Below are 22,152 nucleotides of genomic sequence, written 5' to 3'. Positions count from 1 at the left end.
AATATGAGACAGATAATCTGTGAAAAAATCAAGCTCCTCTGGCTCCTCCCAGTGGTCCTATTGCCATTTGCAGAAATACACCGCTCCCGGTAAGAAACAACCAATCAGAGCCAGGAGGAGTGTCTTAGCAGTGTCAATCAAACTCGCGCGCGCGCTGATCACACTCCTCTCATGCACAGCGCCAGCACATACAGGAGTTCAAATTCAAGATCACCGGTGTGCCGCAGCTTTGCTTATGGCGGAAAAACAATCCAAACTGCCAATTCCTCGAGTGGCACCTGCTCACAAAATAAAGACGGGTAAACGGAAAAAGACAGATGACGATGATAAAAAAGCCAAAAAGAAAGAATTAGATAGAGCCCGAAATAAAACGAGGGTAAATATCGGAGTGGCTTTTCCGAGGTGGAGGGAGCTACGTGTCCTGAAAGGATTAAAAACCGATGCAGAGTTAGCCACATTTCTGCTTGACAAGTAAGTATCCCTGCTTGATTTGTTTCATTTTTTAAGAACTACACAACTAAGATAATTTCAAAACAGGCCTGCCCGTCCCCTGCCTGATGCTTCCTCTTCTCCCCGCCCGTTGACTCCTCGAAGTCGCTGTGGGTGTGAATTCCTCGTCGGAGTCCATTGACTCGGTGTCAAAACATTAGCCGCATAACATACAGATAAAATGTCACGTGCTGTGCAAAGCAACTATTGAAACCTACTAATTCACTGGCTTGTTATGTTGCTGAAATAATGTACTAGCAAACCTTATTTAGCATTTCATATCGATAGAATAATTACTTGCATACTGTAACGTTAGTTACCGTTATATTATCATACTAACTATTTATTACTTATAGAAATAGTGCAACGCCATATAGTTACATTACATGTATTGCAAAATACATAATGTTTTGAGGACCAAGTTTGTAGTCAAAGTATGGGCAGGCCATAGTCAGTGTAAATCATATTGATGATGTTTCGTCTGTACCAGCGAATGTGCCATAACTGTTTATCCGCCTTACTAGCCTGCGCGTTCACGGCAGGCTCCGTTGTGATGGGGGAGGAGCTGTGGAGGGAGGGCTGTAGCGCAGCAGAGAGCAAGGGGGAGTGACCTGTGAGTTGTGCTTGTTCAAATTTTCAGGCTAAGTCAAGGTTTTCTAAAAACTCCCTACAGCAGCTTTAAGCAAATCGAGAGAACGAAACAGTAAATCGTGTGCATGATTAAGCAAATCGAGAGAACGAAACAGTAAATCATGCACACGATTAAGCAAATCAAGGGAACAAAACAGTAAATCGTACTCACGATTAAGCAAACTGAGGGAACGAAACAGTAAATCGTGCGCACGATTAAGCAAATCGAGAGAACGAAACAGTAAATTGTGCGCACGATTAAGCAAATCAAGGGAACGAAACAGTAAATTGTGCGCACGATTAAGCAAATCGAGAGAACGAAACAGTAAATCGTGCACACGATTAAGCAAATCAAGGGAACGAAACAGTAAATTGTGCGCATGATTAAGCAAATCGAAAGAACAAAACAGTAAATTGTGTGCACGATTAAGCAAATCGAGAGAACGAAACAGTAAATCGTGCTCACGATTAAGCAAATCAAGGGAACGAAACAGTAAATTGTGCGCATGATTAAGCAAATCGAAAGAACAAAACAGTAAATCGTGCTCACGATTAAGCAAATCAAGGGAAACAGTAAATCGTGTACATGATTAAGCAAATCGAGAGAACAAAACAGTAAATCGTGCTCACGATTAAGCAAATCGAGAGAACGAAACAGTAAATCGTGCACACGATTAAGCAAATCGAGAGAACGAAACAGTAAATCGTGCGCATGATTAAGCAAATCGAGAGAACAAAACAGTAAATCGTGCTCACGATTAAGCAAATCGAGAGAACAAAACAGTAAATCGTGTTCACGATTAAGCAAATCAAGGGAACAAAACAGTAAATCGTACTCACGATTAAGCAAACTGAGGGAACGAAACAGTAAATCGTGCGCACGATTAAGCAAATCGAGAGAACGAAACAGTAAATCGTGCGCACGATTAAGCAAATCGAGAGAACGAAACAGTAAATTGTGCGCACGATTAAGCAAATCGAGAGAACGAAACAGTAAATCATGCTCACGATTAAGCAAATCAAGGGAACGAAACAGTAAATTGTGCGCACGATTAAGCAAATCGAGAGAACGAAACAGTAAATCATGCTCACGATTAAGCAAATCAAGGGAACGAAACAGTAAATTGTGCGCACGATTAAGCAAATCGAGAGAACGAAACAGTAAATCATGCTCACGATTAAGCAAATCAAGGGAACAAAACAATAAATTGTGCGCATGATTAAGCAAATCGAAAGAACAAAACAGTAAATCGTGCACACGATTAAGCAAATCGAGAGGACGAAACAGTAAATCGTGTGCACGATTAAGCAAATCAAGGGAACAAAACAGTAAATTGTGCGCATGATTAAGCAAATCGAGAGAACGAAACAGTAAATCGTGCACACGATTAAGCAAATCGAGAGAACGAAACAGTAAATCGTGTGCACGATTAAGCAAATCGAGAGAACGAAACAGTAAATCGTACACACGATTAAGCAAATCAAGGGAACAAAACAGTAAATCGTACTCACGATTAAGCAAATCAAGGGAACGAAACAGTAAATTGTGCGCATGATTAAGCAAATCGAAAGAACAAAACAGTAAATCGTGCTCACGATTAAGCAAATCAAGGGAACGAAACAGTAAATTGTGCGCATGATTAAGCAAATCGAAAGAACAAAACAGTAAATCGTGCACACAATTAAGCAAATCGAGAGAACAAAACAGTAAATCGTGCTCACGATTAAGCAAATCGAGAGAACGAAACAGTAAATCATGCGCACAATTAAGCAAATCGAGGGAACGAAACAGTAAATCGTGCACACGATTAAGCAAATCGAGAGAAAGAAACAGTAAATCATGCGCACAATTAAGCAAATCGAGGGAACGAAACAGTAAATCATGCGCACAATTAAGCATATCGAGAGAACGAAACAGTAAATCGTGCTCACGATTAAGCAAATCAAGGGAATGAAACAGTAAATTGTGCGCATGATTAAGCAAATCGAAAGAACAAAACAGTAAATCGTGCTCACGATTAAGCAAATCAAGGGAAACAGTAAATCGTGCACATGATTAAGCAAATCGAGAGAACAAAACAGTAAATCGTGCTCACGATTAAGCAAATCGAGGGAACGAAACAGTAAACCGTGCACACGATTAAGCAAATCGAGAGAAAGAAACAGTAAATCATGCGCACAATTATGCAAATCGAGGGAACGAAACAGTAAATCATGCTCACGATTAAGCAAATCGAAAGAACAAAACAGTAAATCGTGCTCACGATTAAGCAAATCAAGGGAATGAAACAGTAAATTGTGCGCATGATTAAGTAAATCGAAAGAACAAAACAGTAAATCGTGCGCACGATTAAGCAAATTAAGGGAAACAGTAAATCGTGCACATGATTAAGCAAATTGAGAGAACAAAACAGTAAATCGAGCTCACGATTAAGCAAATCGAGGGAACGAAACAGTAAATCATGCTCACGATTAAGCGAATCAAGGGAACGAAACAGTAAATTGTGCGCATGATTAAGCAAATCGAAAGAACAAAACAGTAAATCGTGCTCACGATTAAGCAAATCAAGGGAACGAAACAGTAAATTGTGCGCATGATTAAGCAAATCAAGGGAAACAGTAAATCGTGCGCATGATTAAGCAAATCGAGAGAACAAAACAGTAAATCGTGCTCACGATTAAGCAAATCAAGGGAACGAAACAGTAAATCGTGCGCACGATTAAGCAAATCAAGGGAAACAGTAAATCGTGCGCATGATTAAGCAAATCGAGAGAACAAAACAGTAAATCGTGCTCACGATTAAGCAAATCGAGGGAACGAAACAGTAAATTGTGCGCATGATTAAGCAAATCGAAAGAACAAAACAGTAAATCGTACTCACGATTAAGCAAATCAAGGGAAACAGTAAATCGTGCGCATGATTAAGCAAATCGAGAGAACAAAACAGTAAATCGTGCACACGATTAAGCAAATCGAGGGAACGAAACAGTAAATCGTGCTCACGATTAAGCAAATCAAGGGAATGAAACAGTAAATCGTACACAGGATTAAGCAAATCGAGAGAACGAAACAGTAAATCGTGCACACGATTAAGCAAATCGAGAGAAAGAAACAGTAAATCATGCGCACAATTAAGCAAATCGAGGGAACGAAACAGTAAATCGTGCTCACGATTAAGCAAATCAAGGGAACGAAACAGTAAATCGTACACAGGATTAAGCAAATCGAGAGAACGAAACAGTAAATCGTGCACACGATTAAGCAAATCGAGAGAAAGAAACAGTAAATCATGCGCACAATTAAGCAAATCGAGGGAACGAAACAGTAAATCGTGCTCACGATTAAGCAAATCAAGGGAACGAAACAGTAAATCGTACACAGGATTAAGCAAATCGAGAGAACGAAACAGTAAATCGTGCACACGATTAAGCAAATCGAGAGAAAGAAACAGTAAATCATGCGCACAATTAAGCAAATCGAGGGAACGAAACAGTAAATCGTGCACACGATTAAGCAAATCGAGAGAGAAACAGTAAATCATGCGCACAATTAAGCAAATCGAAGGAACGAAACAGTAAATCGTGCACACGATTAAGCAAATCGAGAGAAAGAAACAGTAAATCATGCTCACGATTCAGCAAATCGAGAGAACGAAACAGTAAATCATGCGCACAATTAAGCAAATCGAGAGAACGAAACAGTAAATCGTGCACACGATTAAGCAAATCGAGAGAACGAAACAGTAAATCGTGCTCACGATTAAGCAAATCGAGAGAACGAAACAGTAAATCATGCTCACGATTAAGCAAATCGAGAGAACGAAACAGTAATTTGCACGCACGATTAAGCAAATCAAGGGAACGAAACAGTAAATCGAGTAAATCGTTACTTTTTTCCCAGTATGTCAAGACTACAATGGAGGCGTTTCAGGGAGTTCAGAAACAGTGACACTGATATAGAGAAGAACTCCTGCTGGAGGGACTTTGTGTAACTTTGCAGAGCTTTTTCATGCTCAATCAGCATCATCACACACTAAAGAAAGATGTAAATGTAAAAAAGTGTAATAGGACCCCTTTACAATGTACACCATTTTTGTAGAGAATGTGATGCATTCAGTCAAATCTGATTTAAATGCTCATTTACAAATGAGGTCCTTACAAATGAATTATTTATAGTGTTAAATTCATGACGTTTGTGTTTCACAACATTTCCAGTCTAATGACACTATGATGCCTTTTTCTCAAATTAATTATGGAACAAAGACGCAGATCGTGTATCCACTTGTCAGTCCGTCTGTTTGACATTTTTGGGTACCACTGCAGGTCAGTCAGGCCTCGTATTGCGGCTCTAAAACTAGTAACTAAACAGGGTAATTCCTGTTCGGCAGAGCCTTCTGAACTGAAGTATTTTTATACAGATAATTATGCACCAGATTTTCAGAAATATGCTCTCATAAACCTTCAACTTTATTATTTCCAGATTATTTGCACAATGACATGAAAATGATCAGAGCTGTATTAGTGATTGTATAGTGAAAGATTGATAGTTAACTTGCACGAGGACATCAATTTAAAGATCGTTTTCATATTTTAACCTATAATATATTCAACATGTATTAAACTGAGTTACACAAACCAACTAATGTCACCAAATTCATCAAATCTAATACTGATTACTTGTTTTTTTCAGGTGCAGACTGTGTGTTTTACATGATTCATCAGCAACAATTAAAGATAATTATAAACATTACTGAACTACGCCTCTTGTATGTTTAGCGCCATTAACTTGATGGTGCTTCACATAGTAAAGTGTGTGTAATTAATCTCTGGTGTGTCATGTCCTGACTGGGATAAAAGATACCGCAGACGCTCTTACACCGCAGACATTGTGACAGAGATGTGATACACAAAGATCTAGTGTCTTGATGCAGGTAAAGTTGAGGGAAAGAGGTCAAGAGGAACAGTTACATCCAGAGACACAGATTGTCTTGATGAATACGAATCACATAAACTAAAATGGCCCATTTCCTTGTTTTATTAAGTTTTATTCAAAATGTTTTATTTAGCTCCTTTTTTTTTTACTCAATTAAAATTCTTATTCTTAATAAAATAAAATAAAATAAAAAATAAAATTCTTAATCCATAATATAAATAATATTATTTAATAGATATTTAGTTATATATTTAAAAATATATAAAGATAAAATGTACTATATATATTAAAATAAAAATATAAACATTTAAAATATTTAATTATTAAAAAAATAAGTTTAAAAATTTAGCATGTGATTTGAGCCAGTGTTATTTTAGTCTCATTAATCAATTATAGTTTTTGTTAATATTTTGAATTAGATTTTATTTTTATATTTTCTTTTTTCATTTGAAATTTTGATAAAACTTTAGTAATTTTGTTGAGCGTTTTCGTGATTTTTTCTTTTTTAAATGTCTAATTAGTTCTTTTTATCAAGTAGTTTTTATTTAGTATTTCGTATTTTAGTGCTTCAAATAAAACTAAATAAAAAATTAATCTGAAATAAAATAATTTTTTTTATAAAATTTATTTCAAGTAATGAATTAGTTTTTTTAAATGGTGATAGTTTTGGTTATGATAATTTCTGCACCATTGGTGTCCCAAACAGTGCTGCCAATTTAGTGATTTTGTCGCTAGATTTAGCAACTTCACCGCCCCTTTTGAGACTTTTTTTCAAAAGCCTAGCAACAAATCTAGCAACTTCTTGGACAAACCTTATCTAGATTATGTGACTCGGCCACTGATCTATATTTATATTAATATAGATCAGTGGACTCGCAAGTATGACGTCATTTAGCGACCAGTTTTAACTACTTTCTGCTGAAAGCATTTGCCAACACTGGACCCAAAATGGATTTTTTTTTTTTTTTAAAGGTTGCGTTGCAGGCAGCAGTGTAGTTGGTACCTGGCGTGTCTGGCTGGGATCCCTGTGTGTCTGGGCATTCAGAGGAGAGGCAGATGGACAAACACTAGTTGAATGAAGAGATCTCCTTCCATCCTGTACCATGCTGAAAGTCACCTCTAATCTACAGAATCTGGCAAATCAGAGCTGTCTTGTGCAATAGTATGTGTTTAAAATGCTTTAATGCCAGTTCAGTGTGTGAATGTGTAACCCCTCTGGGTCGGCCTGCTCCGAGCGGGACTCGAACGGGCGTCTCTGGCATGGGAGGCGGGCGCTAACAAGGATGCTAATGACCTCAGTCTCTAACATCAGTCACAAAATAAAAAAGTTAATAAAGTAAATGTTTTATGCAAATTGCTATCAAAATGTATGAGTTAGCTAACTCAGTACTTCATTAGGAGAAATTAACATGAGTACTACAAACTCAAAATAGTTGTGCTTACTTAAATAGTTCTGTTTACTTAAAATTGGGAACATCATAACTCAAAAAATTGATGTAACTGACTACCTCAAATTTTCTGAGTTAGCACAACTTATTCAGGTTTACACGGCTGGAAAATACATTGTATGGACTATGTTTATGATATTTTATGGTGTTTTTTTTTTTTTTTTTTTGGAGAGTGCTTGGTCCCTATCCATTTTCATTGTAGATCAGAAATTCAGCTAAACTCTTTTTTTTTTTTGACAGAAGAAAGAGAATCATATAGTTTTAGAAGGACATGAGGGTGAGAAAATGACAGATTTTACATTTTGGTGTGAACCATCCCTTTAAAGGTGAGGAGTGCACTTTGTGTGATTTAAAGGTAAAGTGTGTATAATTTGTGTCACAAGCAGACATAACAACGTTGGCTCCACCAATGGCATGAATCTGGGGTGGCCATTATTTTTGCAATTTTGTTTGGTGCAGAAATTACACATCTTACCCAGTAAAATTACAGTCATCAGTCTGTGATCTAATATTCAAGGAACAATTTTCTTCTTTCTCACTTTCTTCTGTTTCTCCATCTGTCACTGAATATCCTTCATTTCACTCTCTGCTGCTCATTACATAGGCATGTTTTTGTAATACAGTAGACTCGTTTGACTCGTTGTCAAAGCTATAACACGCAGAATTTTAAAGTGATAGCACTTAAGTGACTATACATACGTTTCCAGACTATTCTCAAGTTCCAGATAGGAAAGATACCCCTGTTAAATACTTAAGAGCCCCCCACAGATTACGGCAGTTAACCCTTGACACTCACGTTGAGCAGGTCTATGGCACTGATGTATCAGTAACCTGATTCGTGTTACAGAGAAGTCAGACGACAGGTAACCTTTAATCTGTACATTACCATCCTTTCTTTAAGCATTTCTTTAGAACAATTTCTCAGCTGCCACATTCAGCATTGAAAACACACTGTTAAAAGCCTTCAAAAGAATTTCTTTGTGATATTTAAACAAATATTTTCAGAATGCACGGCTAATTTTGAATGGTCATTAATAGAGAAAGATGCATTTTGTTGCTTCTACCAGCACCTATTGGGAATTAGACGATGAGTTGAATCAACTCCACAGCAACTACATAAATTTATCCACTAACCATTCAGAAACATCCAGTTTCATTCTAAAAGTTGTAACTTCTTCCTGAGTCTCTCCATCAGTGTCGACTTAATTTTGGCTGCGTGAGATTCTCCAGCTTTGTTGTTGTTGAGCTGTTAAAGCTCCGCCCTCTTCTGGAAAGGGGGCGGGAGCAGCAGCTCATTTGCATTTAAAGGCACACACACAAAAATGGCGTGTTTTTGCTCACACTCAAATAGGGGCAAATTCAACAAGCTATAATAAATGATCTGTGGGGTATTTTGAGCTGAAACTTCACAGACACATTCTGGGACACCAGAGACTTATATTACATCTTGTGAAAGAGGCATTATAGGTCCCCTTTAATGCATGTGCAAAATTGGAACATCATAAAACATTTGCAAATGTGTTCAAGAGAACAAAATGGTCACTTCCTGGGAAAAAATATCTGTAAGAAAACTGGAAGTTGCTATTTTTCGTGTAATTTCGTACATTCGACTTCACACGGTTTCACACCGCACACGTCAGCAGAGCGTAAGCTGCGCCGCTAAGGCTCAATTAAAGTGAAAGTACACTTTTGATGGACAAAATCAATATGATTTCACAAAAAAGTGCTCAGAATGCACAGAATAAGCATGTCTAGTGTGTTTTACCAAGAACTGGAGTATGTCAGAAAAGAAAATTAAGAATCAAAAATATTTCTAGAAGATTTACCCATTTAACTGGTTTTTAATTATTCAGTTTGGGTGAAAGTATGGTAAAACTAAAGTAAACTAGCCAGAAAATATGATATATAAACATTTTTATTTATTTATTACAGAGACAGGTAGGCTATATATACAGCAATACCCAAATCAAACCCGAGTTTGTGGTCTTTTTTCGCCGAGTTTTCTGTCTTGTAATCATGCACGCAGCAGATCATGTAAATGCAAACGTACCTCATTCATGTGCAGCAATATGACACAAGGCTTCTAGTTTATTCGTTTATTTGTTATTTATGTTTACATGAGAATGTTGTACACCTCCCCATGTTAACAAACTTTCAAGACTATCAAGTTTATATGTAGCTTACGCTCACGCTTGCGGCGTTATGCCTCAGAGCACCCAGACGAAACGCTGTTATGTTATCTTGCGTTCGGATGGCTGGTGTTTGGGAACGTAATCATGACAGTTCTGAGAGGTCATTATACACAACCATTTTGATGGCAGACTTTGGCTCAGGCATTTCAGAACGACTAAACCAACATTTGACATGCTGTGCAATTAAATTGTTCCAATGGTCCCACCGCGCCACGGTTCTGACAGAAAAACGCTTTTCCATTTCGCTGTACAGTATAAGTTGGCCACATGTGTATCAGGGGATTTATTCGGTAAATGTGTTTCTATCGAAGTTTATGGAAACAGCTGTGAAAAGTGTCCATTGCATGCATGCATTGAACTAAGCACTGGTCTCTGTCCCCTCTGTCTATACCTGATGGCCCATCTGAGACACCTTATCGACTCACTGTTTTTCCAGCTCACTGCGCTCTTCCTCTTCCCCTGGGCCTTCAGCATTGAGCACGTCAGTCAGGATAGAGCTGCTCTCATAGTACAGTCAGCTACACTCATTCAGAGACTAAACCTCTTCAGTACACACATAATAAAGAGTTAGTGTTCTGTGTGCTATTACTAAAACAATCACTTCTAGAGACCAGAAAATCATACTTGAAGGACTGTGGAGGATTTTCTTCAGAAAATGTAAAACTCTAGTTGTGATCGATATGTGCTTTTTAACAGTCACTGCCGTTAGCAGAGAGCAGGATGTCTGATATAATGCTGATATATCCGTAATGCAATAAGGACAAATGAGACATAAAAGAGTTGCTTTAAGGCATGTCATGTTCAGTCTTTGCAAAGTCCTTGAGAAGCTATTTTCAAGTCAACAGACATACAAATACAGCTCCTGTTTACTTCAATTGGGAAAGACTGAAATCTCCAGAACAAAACAAATCTATTTATGTTTGTTTCAATGAATCAAATATCAGATAATAGCATAAATCTGGCGTCTTTTGCTCAAATCACACTAAAATAATGTATTTTTCTTTACAGGATGCTGCAGATGATGTTATGAGAAGGGACTTAAAATACATTTTTCAAGTGGACTGTCTTTTCGCACACATACTGTGTCTGGATGTACACCAGTATTATTTTAGTATTATTTATATACTATTATAGAATTTATTAATATTAGACTTTTTGGGTTTTCATTTGAATATTAGTTATCTTTATATATATATACAGGTGCTGGTCATATAATTAGAATATCATCAAAAAGTTGATTTATTTCACTAATTCCATTCAAAAAGTGAAACTTGTATATTATATTCATTCATTACACACAGACTGATATATTTCAAATGTTTATTTCTTTTAATTTTGATGATTATAACTGAAAACTAAGGAAAATCCCAAATTCAGTATCTCAGAAAATTAGAATATTGTGAAAAGGTTCAATATTGAAGACACCTGGTGCCACACTCTAATCAGCTAATTAACTCAAAACACCTGCAAAGGCCTTAAAATGGTCTCTCAGTCTAGTTCTAGGCTAAACAATCATGGGGAAGACTGCTGACTTGACAGTTGTCCAAAAGACGACCATTGACACCTTGCACAAGGAGGGCAAGACACAAAAGACCATTGCAAAAGAGGCTGGCTGTTCACAGAGCTCTGTGTCCAAGCACATTAATAGAGAGGTGAAGGGAAGGAAAAGATGTGGTAGAAAAAAGTCTATAAGCAATAGGGATAACAGCACCCTGGAGAGGATTGTGAAACAAAACCCATTCAAAAATGTGGGGGAGATTCACAAAGAGTGGACTGCAGCTGGAGTCAGTGCTTCAAGAACCACTACGCACAGACGTATGCAAGACATGGGTTTCAGCTGTGGCATTCCTTGTGTCAAGCCACTCTTGAACAACAGACAGCGTCAGAAGCGTCTAAAGACAAAAAGGACTGGACTGCTGCTGAGTGGTCCAAAGTTATGTTCTCTGATGAAAGTAAATTTTGCATTTCCTTTGGAAATCAGGGTCTCAGAGTCTGGAGGAAGATAGGAGAGGCACACAATCCACATTGCTTGAGGTCCAGTGTAAAGTTTCCACAGTCAGTGATGGTTTGGGGTGCCATGTCATCTGCTGGTGTTGGTCCACTGTGTTTTCTGAGGTCCAAGGTCAACGCAGCCTTATACCAGGAAGTTTTAGAGCACTTCATGCTTCCTGCTGCTGACCAACTTTATGGAGATGCAGATTTCATTTTCCAACAGGACTTGGCACCTGCACACAGTACCAAAGCTACCAGTACCTGGTTTAAGGACCATGGTATCCCTGTTCTTAATTGGCCAGCAAACTCACCTGACCTTAACCCCATAGAAAATCTATGAGGTATTGTGAAGAGGAAGATGTGATATGCCAGACCCAACAATGCAGAAGAGCTGAAGGCCACTATCAGAGCAACCTGGGCTCTCATAACACCTGAGCAGTGCCACAGACTGATCGACTCCATGCCACGCCGCATTGCTGCAGTAATTCAGGCAAAAGGAGCCCCAACTAAGTATTGAGTGCTGTACATGCTCATACTTTTCATGTTCATACTTTTCAGTTGGCCAAGATTTCTAAAAATCCTTTCTTTGTATTGGTCTTTAATAATATTCTAATTTTCTGAGATACTGAATTTGGGATTTTCCTTAATTGTCATGTCTTGTTATAATCATCAAAATTAAAAGAAATAAACATTTGAAATATATCAGTCTGTGTGTAATGAATGAATATAATATACAAGTTTCACTTTTTGAATGGAATTAGTGAAATAAATCAACTGTCAATGATATCAATGATATTCTAATTATATGACCAGCACCTGTGTGTGTGTGTGTGTGTGTGTGTATATATATATATATATATATATGTTGATCAAATGAACACTTGAAATGAACCCAAAAAATAAATAAATAAATACATCTGAAAACAGATCAAGTTTATTATCTATTGACAAGAGTGTTAGTATATTTTGGAACTGATGCAAGAAGGAAATAACACTTCTGTTGATCAACAAAGACGATGGGATTATCAGCCAATGCCAGTAATCTCAACAGGCCAAATACTGGCTGATATATTAGTCTATCACTAATTAAAATTTCACCAAACTTCCTCTCTAGAACAACAACTACACCAATATCAACATTAGAGAATTAACTACAATTCCTCCCAGTTTACTGGACTGGGACTAGCGTGGCAGTGTGTGCTTATCTATCAATTCCTTCCATTTTGAAATGGTCACTGCTCTTTGAGCTCCGTGGTAGTGAGAAACCAACCCGTCAATCGCTCTCACTGTGAAACTGAGAGCAAAGTAATGAGCAGAATGAAGCTAATGACAGTATATTATTGAATCCGCATCTGCTGCACTTGCCTGCACATAAATGGCTCTTGATCTAAGCGCAGTTCTCCTTTCAAGATGATGGAAATTTCATTAGATTCCTATTTCCACCATCAATAATTAAAACAATGTAGCACATCGTAGTCATCAAAATGCAAGTATGCATTTCACTGATGACCCTGTAAATGAAGACTCACACGCAGGGTTCAAAATTAACATTTTGTCACACCTGAATGGTGAGAGAGAACATTTACAAGTCATGTAGACATATATATACTGGCCATGAAACTATATTTTTATAGCCGTTTTTTTTTTTTTTTTGCATTGTCACTTGAGATTGATCCTGCCTACGGCTAAAAGTGCAAGTTCATTCCCTGATTGCTTTTCCAACCAAAAATAACATGCTTAAAAAGTAAAATTGGATTAGCTAATAATCTGCAATGTAATAATCCAATCTCATTAATCTGTTGTGGTGTATTTTAAACTCAATGTCCAACATGATCTCTTTGGTAAACATAGGTATTTGTACGTAAATGCAAACAAGCATTTTTGTACATTTGCACAGAGACTGAAACATACAAAAATAACATATTTACAGCATGTACAGTAAGTGCAGTTTACGTATGAACAACTTTACAAATGTGCAAATATTTACAAATCCTATAGGTTCATAGAATAAATCTACATTTATTTTATATATTATGCATATATTGCAACAAAAAAAAATGTCACTGTACTTTTATCTGACTCTTAAGAACATGATTGTCAATTGTACCTTTAAAAATATTTTTTATAATATAAATATATTGGTTACACTTTGTAACCAATATAAATATAAAATAAAGTGTTACACAGTAAAAAAATAAATAATAATAATTGTTGGTTTAACTTAAAAAAGTAAGTTACCTGGTTGCCTTAAAGTTTTGAGTTCATATAAATAAAAAATTTGAGTTAATACAATGAAGGCAATTGGTTTAATCAGCAGAAACTCAAAATATTATGTTATCTGAAGTTGATTTGACAAAAGAAAAAAATGTTGTGATAACAAATCATGAAAAATATATATTTGTTTTTTTACAGTGTACCAATTTTTTTTATTTTTAAGTTTCTAAATTTGCTGTCAATATATCCATATTGTACTGTATGTTTACAAATGCACATGTTACATGCTACATGCAAATGATATTGTATACATTTCATTTATGACGTAATGCTTATTGTAAAGTGTTACCGATTTATTTGATGAACATGCATCATATGAGTACTGGATCTTTGATTTATATCTCTGTTTAATAATAGAGACTAATAATGGCATATAGCAGGACTTTTTTGCTTTTATTTTCAGGGCTGATGTGACCGGCGAGTCCTGACATGATGATCTTTAATAGAAAGCTGCACTTCATTATCAAGTAGGACGTGATGATGGGCACAGAGCAGTGTCATAAAACCTGTCAGATCCTCATCATTTCCATTACGGTAAGCATTATTTTTTTGGTCTATTCAGTGAATGCATTACAAGGTGACAAAGCAATTCCCATCATCCCAATGGAAAAATAGTGGAGGATGCAAAATAAAACATTTCAGTAATCTTCCCATTTTTCCCCCCATAATTTCGCCTACTGGGTTTGCCTCAGACTCGAGCAATTGAGTTCCTGCATCCCCAGGGAGAACAGATTTTGTTTCATTCACTGAGCGAGCTACGGCTTTTGAAGGCTAAAAATAGATCCGTAATGGTCATACCTTCAGGAAAGACTGTGTTAAGTCATTACCGAGTGGAGGGATAGGTTTCACTCTATAACTCCCTCCATTGAGAGGCTTTTTATTCGCTAGACAAGCCATCAGTGTCTAATGACCCCTGATGAAAGGTTGCATCTTTGTCATTCACTGGTGTGTTTTTAAACGCAATGCAATTTAGAGGCAACGGCTCAATGATACAGCGGCGGTCGTCCATTATGGTCGAGAAAACGAACAAGACAGCCTGGAGTCCAGGCAATCGAATTCTGAATGAACATGTGAGAGGGAATCAGATTACAGCGTATGCTTGGGTAATCTCCAGCAGTTGACTATTTTAATCCAGTGTCGCGAACATTACTCAGGAGATAACACATGACCAGCTTAGCGGGAAAAATCATGTTGTAGAAAAAACTGTGAATGCCTACAGTACACCAGAGAGGTCTGGGCTTTCAAGGACTGTCATTTTAGAAGTAAAACGACATATATTTAATGTATTTGAAATATATTGTCATTAAAAATATCAAGGCGATATTTCCATATTTGCAATATTGTTTTGTCAGTGCATTCATATTGTATGGTATGTTTACAAATGCACATAAATCCGCATGTAAATATTACGTATGAATTGTAACATGTCATGAATAAACATGGTTGATTTACAGTTGATGAATATGTATCATATGAGTACTGGATCTTTGATTTATATCTCCATTTAATAATACCGATTTATAATGGCATATATTCATCAGATATCATCTTGCGTGCACATTTTTCTGTACGCGACAACGAATGCAGGAGTGAGCTGTAATGCCTGATTCGCGAACAAATGATTCTTAAAGGGATAGTTCACCCAAAAATGAAAATTTGATATTTATCTGCTTACCCCCAGCACATCCAAGATGTAGGTGACTTTGTTTCTTCAGTAGAACACAAATGATGATTTTTAACTCCAACCGTTGCCGTCTGTCAGTCAAATAATGGCAGTAGATGGGAACTTCATCTATAAGAGTAAATAAAGCTTGCTTAGACAAATCCAAATTAAACCCTGCGGCTTGTGACGACACATTGATGTCCTAAGACACGAAACGATCGGTTTGTGTGAGAAACCGAACAGTATTTATATCATTTTTTACCTCTAATACACCACTATGACCAACTGCATTCATCACTCGATTCGTTTGGTCTGATCGCGCTCTGACAACGGAAGTGATGTCTCGCGCATATACTTCAATGAGAGTCAGACATCACTGCCGCTGTCAGAGCGCGATCAGACCAAACGAATCGGACCAAACGAAAAATGATATAAATACTGTTCGGTTTCTCACACAAACCGATCGTTTCGTGTCTTAGGACATCAATGTGTCAGCACAAGCTGCAGGGTTTAATTTGGACTTGTCTATGCAAGGTTTATTTACTCTTATAGTAGAAGTTCCCATCCACTAGCATTATATGACTGACAGACAGCAACGGTTGGAGTTAAAAATCATAATTTTTGTTCTACTGAAGAAACAAAGTCACCTACATCTTGGATGCTCTGGGGGTAAGCAGATAAACATCAAATTTTCATTTTTGGGTGAACTATCCCTTTAAGCACTGGTTCTTTTTAATGAGTCAGTCAAAATGATTCATGATGATGATGGCCCTGTGCCAAATGGAACCCTAAAGACCTCACGATCTTTCTCCAAGTCCAAACTTTTGTTATGTAACGGCGCTTGAAGAAGTCTGCTGCGGAGCTCTCTTCAGGAAAAAATGTGCTCACGAGCATCCTTCTGATACATAAAATAACAAAAAGGACACCTTAAGGTCTTGTGGACTTTATGAACATGGATATGCGAGATTTATATATATATATATATATATATATATATATATATATATATATATATATATATTCTCGCAATTCTGACTTTATATAACAGAATTCTGGCTTATCACACAATTCTGACTTTATGAATTCTGACTTTATGTCACAGAATTCTGACATTATATCACAGAATTCTGAGTTTATATCATGCAATTCTGACTATATTATGCAAATCTGACTTTAAATCTCACAATTCTGACTTTATATCAGAATTCTGACTTTATGTCACAGAATTCTGACTTTATATCATGGAATTCTGACTTCAAATCTCACAATTCTGACTTTAAATCTCAGAATTCTGACTTTATGTCACAGAATTCTGACTTTATGTCACAGAATTCTGACTTTATATCATGGAATTCTGACTTCAAATCTCACAATTCTGACTTTATATTAGAATTCTGACTTTGTCACAGAATTCTGACTTCATATCATGGAATTCTGACTTCAAATCTCACAATTCTGACTTTATATCAGAATTCTGACTTTATATCATGGAATTCTGACTATAAATCTCGCAATTCTGACTTTATATCTCACAATTCTGACTTTATAACTCGCAATTCTGACTTTATATCACGCAATTCTGACTTTATATCACGCAATTCTGACTTTATATCTCGCAATTCTGACTTTATATCACGCAATTCTGACTTTATATCACGCAATTCTGACTTTATATCACGCAATTCTGACTTTATATCTCGCAATTCTGACTTTATATCTCGCAATTCTGACTTTATAACACAATTCTGACTTTATAACTCGCAATTCTGACTTTAAATTTTGCAAATCTGACTTGATATCACAGAATTCTGACATTGTATCATGGAATTCTGACTTTATGTCACAGAATTCTGACTTTATATCATGGAATTCTGACTTCAAATCTCACAATTCTGACTTTATATCATGGAATTCTGACTATAAATCTCGCAATTCTGAGTTTGTATCACACAATTCTGACATTAAATCTCACAATTCTGACTTTATATCACGCAATTCTGACTTTATAACTCGCAATTGTAATAAGTGTGAGATATAAACTTGCAATTGTGAGAATAAAGTTAGAATTGCGAGTTATAAGGTAACCTTTTTTATGTTTTATTTCATGGCGGAAACAAGCTTCCATAGAAGAAAACTTCATATTTTTGTGGAAACTGATTTTTTTCCGGGATTCTTTGATGAATAGAAAGTTCAAAAGAACATAATTTATTTGAAATTGAATCTTTTGTAACATAATTGTTTTAACTTTGACTTTTGATCAATCTAATGCATCCTTGCAGAATAAAAGTATTAATTTCATTCAAAAAAATCTTTGAACCATATATGTGTATAGTAGTTGAAATGTGACATTGACATGTTTTCATGGCTTCATGTCATGAACATACAGTAGAATTGATCTTCTCCACTCCGATCAAATGATTCTTCATGTTTAGATAATAGTGCAGAGAAAAGCTCAATGGCCATGAGAAAACCACAGAAAATTCCTCTTTGCCCAGCGTATCCGTCTAATGCGCTGTGACAGCGGTGGTGTTGCAGGGCTGTTTTGCTGTAGTTAATGCACAACTGGTCTGGGAATCCACCAATCAGAGACGAGCAACGGAGGAGGGGATGGAGGGTTACTAACCCTTTGTTTGCTGTCTGTTGGCCATGTGGCTTGCTCTGGTCTTACTGGGGCTGCTGCAAGCCAGACGACATGGCCTACTTTCATTTCTAATCAGCTCTGCCTGAAGTTGTCCTCCAGACTGATGATTGCCTCACACCCACTCGATGAGCAAAACTGATTGGCTATTACATTCGTCCAGAATTTCGCTGACCCACCAGCGATGATATTCCCCGCTGTCATGTTTTCAAATGGCCGAGAGGCATTTGTCGTATTCTATTCCTCATCTGTGTCTTGGAGCAGCATGATCCATTGGGTTATATCATGGGAAATCACTATGAATGTGTTGAAACCTGAAAAACGCTGCCTTAGAAGGCAGAAGACGGAGGTATGAAGGAACCAAGACTCATCTGAATCCAGTGTTTGCATATCATGTTTACGAAGCAGTGTTATTTTAGCATCGTTGCAATATTATTGTAGTAACGGGTTGAAGGTCCAAATGTCAGTTCCAGTGCAGCTTCAAAGAGCTCTACATGATCCCAGACGAGGAATAAGAGTCTTATCTAGCAAAACGATCATCTTCATTTTCTAAAAAATTATATACTTTTTAACCACAAATGCTCATCTTGCACTGCTCTGCGATGCGCCACGCATTACGTAATCACGTTGGAAAGGTCACGCATGATGTAGGCAGAAGTGTATTTGACAGTTTAAGCACAATAAAAAAGTGAAAGAGAACTTAGTTTAATACTCACAGGATGCTATAGGCTCCTCCCTCTTCTGGATAGGGGGGCGGGGAGCAGCAGCTCATTTGCATTTAAAGATGCATGCACGAAAACAGCATGTTTTTCCTTCCACTCAAAAACATGGTATAATAAATGATCTGTGGGTTATTTTGAGCTGAAGCTACACAGACACATTCTGGGGACACCAGAGACTTATATTACATCTTGTAAAAGGGGTATAATAGGTCCCTTTTAATTAATTCCCTCATTTACGTAAATCATGGCAAAGCCACATTGTACTAATTCATTCCTTCGTTTAGGTAAATTGTGGCCATGTTGTACACTGAAAAAAAAGGTGTTTACAATTTTCTGTTTTCACATTTTTGCTTCACTGTTTTTGCTTGTACATTTCACAGATAATACCAAAGAAACTAATTAGTCCCCTCATTTTAATTTAGTTCAATCGTGGCCGCGCTATTACTAAAATGAGGGAATGAATTACAATATTACAATGTGGCCATGATTTACCTAAATGAGTGAACAAGGGAATTAATTAACAAGTTGTGGAAACAAATGGTATCTTGATTTCTTTTCCCTCGCATATCATGCGCATGACTCCTTAACTATGAAATGTCATTGTATGGAAAAAAATCTGCTAGAGTTTTCAGGGAACAAATAACAGCGTGCATTTGGGATGACATTAGGGTGAGTAAATAATGACTGGAAAATCACTTTCAATAGTTGTTTAGTTATCTCTAAAGCTCACTTTTTGTTCCAGATCATTAGACGTAATGGAATGAGGTCTTGGAAGGCAGTCTGAAACTTTAGGAGGTGTCTTCATACAAAACCGTTACCAGGTAAGTCAAGGTTCCAGTCAACTAAATGGTCGTCTTCACCTCCGAATAGTAATGCAATGATGAGGAATTCCCAAGAAACAGTCATTGCTCTGAAAGATTTACTTCTAAATAGGGATTTCATATTGGAATCACCGTGATCTCCCTTTCATTCTCCATTTCCTTTCATATGTGCGGGCCAGATAAGATCTCGTTGTATTACAGTCGAGAGGGCCGAGAACAGAAGGAGCGGTAGGCGATGCTGGCAGCGGCAGAGGAACAGATGGTTTAGGTTGCCTCTGGATGGCTTTCAAAAAGGCTTCCCTTAGCTGAGCAGATATGTTTCATTAGAAGTGGTCCTGATGTATTGGACAGACATTTGCCCCTTATAATGCACTGCCCATCTGGTGCTGAAGTGTTGGTCTGGGTGTTGGTTATATCTGCTAAATAGAACGTATGTGATCTTAAACAGAAGAGATCAGAGAAGATATCTATTGTTTCTCCTTGACAGCCATGCACGGAGAGTGTTTGCCAAGAGAGAAGAAGTCTGTGATCTCAATATGAACTCAAACATTTCTCATCAAATCATCTGAGCTGCTATGCACGTTTATTTATAGCGCTATACTTTTACTGTGTTTGAACAATTGACTCATTTGTTTCTATTTTTATTGTATATAGAGAAGCATCTGAGAAAAGGTTGATGCCTAAATGGAATATATAATGAGGACCTATTATGCTTTTTTACATTTTCACCTTTCTTTAGTGTGCAATGTTGCTGTTTGAGCATGAAAAGGTCTGCAAAGTTACAAAGTCACTCTATGAAACCTCCATTGTAGTCTTCACAATATATTCCTCATTTAAATAATTCCCGCACAAGACAAGAAGGGGCGGGGCCTGGTTGAGTTAGTTAATAGTGTGTTGAAACTCGCGGTTATGGTAAGGGGCGGGACATTTTCCAAACACCCTCGAATCGCTTGACCAATCACAACACACTGGTCCAGCCGACCAATCAGAGCACACTGAGTTTTTCAGAAGGAGGAGCTTCATAGAGACTAAACAGAGCATTACTGACATACTAGAAAGAGTGGAGCTGCAACAATGAAGAATATGGGGAAAATAATGTGTTTTTTAACATTCAAGCATTAAAACCTGTTCTAGTAGAGCCCAGAAACAAAATCAAGACTTTGTAAAAGGGCAAAATATGGCCTCTTAAACAAATATTTGACCCAAAAATAGATTTTAAATTTAAATTTTAATTTAAATTAAATTGATTTTATCATCCTTTACTCACTCTCTTATCATTCCATCCCCATATTCTTTCTTTCATTAACTTATAGCATTGGTCTGACTTGTATAAAGGTGCGTTTTTTTAAACACAAGAAGCACAAATTAGATTTAAAGGGATAGTTCACCGAAAAATAAAAATTCTGTCATCATTTTTGGGTGAACTATTCTTCATTGTTGCACAAATTCATCATATGACTTCAGAAGACTTGGAAAAGTTATATGAATTTAATTTATGATATTCTGGGTTAAAAACAACCCAAGTTGGGTTGAAAATGGACAATCCAAGCGAATGGGTTGTTTTAACCCAATGTTTGGGTTAAATGTTTGCCCAACCTGCTGGGTAGTTTTATTTAACTCAATGTTCACTTTTTGACTATTATTGTTGCCTCTAGTAATTATGTGTCTTATTTTAAATTTCCAACATACTTTGCATTCATTTTAAGCCAGACACATAGTCATTTTTAAACAATAGTTGGGTTAAATAAAACTGCCCAGCATGTTGGACAAACATTTAACCCAACCAACGGGTTTGTCCATTTTCAACCCAACTTGGGTTGTTTTTAACCCAGCATTTTTTGGAGTGTTGCATAAAGGGGTTTTTTTTGTTGTTGTTGTTTTTTTTGTTTTTTTGTTTTTGGAGCTTTTCAGTATAAACTGTCAACTTGGGTTGTAAAGAAAAGTGCAGCTTTTCTACCTAATGTTTTGCGCTTCATTGAAGATGAAGTTGAAGTTACAAAAGAAAATGTACATTTTTGAATAGACTATTCCTTTAATGCTTTGAAAACATCTACATTTGTACAACAGCACTATATTCAGATACTTAGCTGTTTATGCAGTCATAGTTTTGCAGAACACTGTCCTGACGACATCTGATCTCAAAATAAACTTGATATGTTTTGAATGATCTTTATTTTGATTGGCCAACAGCTGTCACTCTCTCTGCCAGACATGCATGCATCTGACCCAGCCAAACACACGTCACTATTTCACAACAGATGCAAGAGTAACCAAAGAGGTGGCGGCCCTTTAATAATGCATGCTGCCCTTTCAGGAGCAACCATCCTGCACCTGCTGTTACACTGTACCT

At 36.9% G+C, this 22,152-nt stretch overlaps 1 protein-coding gene and 1 long non-coding RNA gene across 3 annotated transcripts in view; one reads left to right on the top strand and one right to left on the bottom strand.

The window, feature by feature from the left end:
• Positions 1–22,152, bottom strand: part of LOC125270760 (potassium voltage-gated channel subfamily H member 7-like) — a 122,776-nt gene that overhangs the window by 83,273 nt on the left and 17,351 nt on the right. The gene's annotated exons all lie outside the window — the stretch shown is intronic.
• LOC125270763 lies at positions 412–20,579 on the top strand. Of its 2 annotated transcripts, none has more exons than XR_007185463.1 (5): positions 412–471; positions 7,025–7,214; positions 14,362–14,492; positions 19,724–19,802; positions 19,982–20,579. It is a non-coding gene; the product is annotated as an uncharacterized LOC125270763 (long non-coding RNA). The 2 variants fall into 2 exon arrangements; XR_007185462.1 differs by lacking the exon at positions 412–471 and adding an exon at positions 5,164–6,050.

This window comes from Megalobrama amblycephala, linkage group LG6 (assembly GCF_018812025.1).
Source record: "Megalobrama amblycephala isolate DHTTF-2021 linkage group LG6, ASM1881202v1, whole genome shotgun sequence".
NCBI lineage: Eukaryota > Metazoa > Chordata > Actinopteri > Cypriniformes > Xenocyprididae > Megalobrama > Megalobrama amblycephala.
Note: the sequence above shows the minus strand (reverse complement) of the source record. Positions and strands in the feature narration are given on the sequence as shown.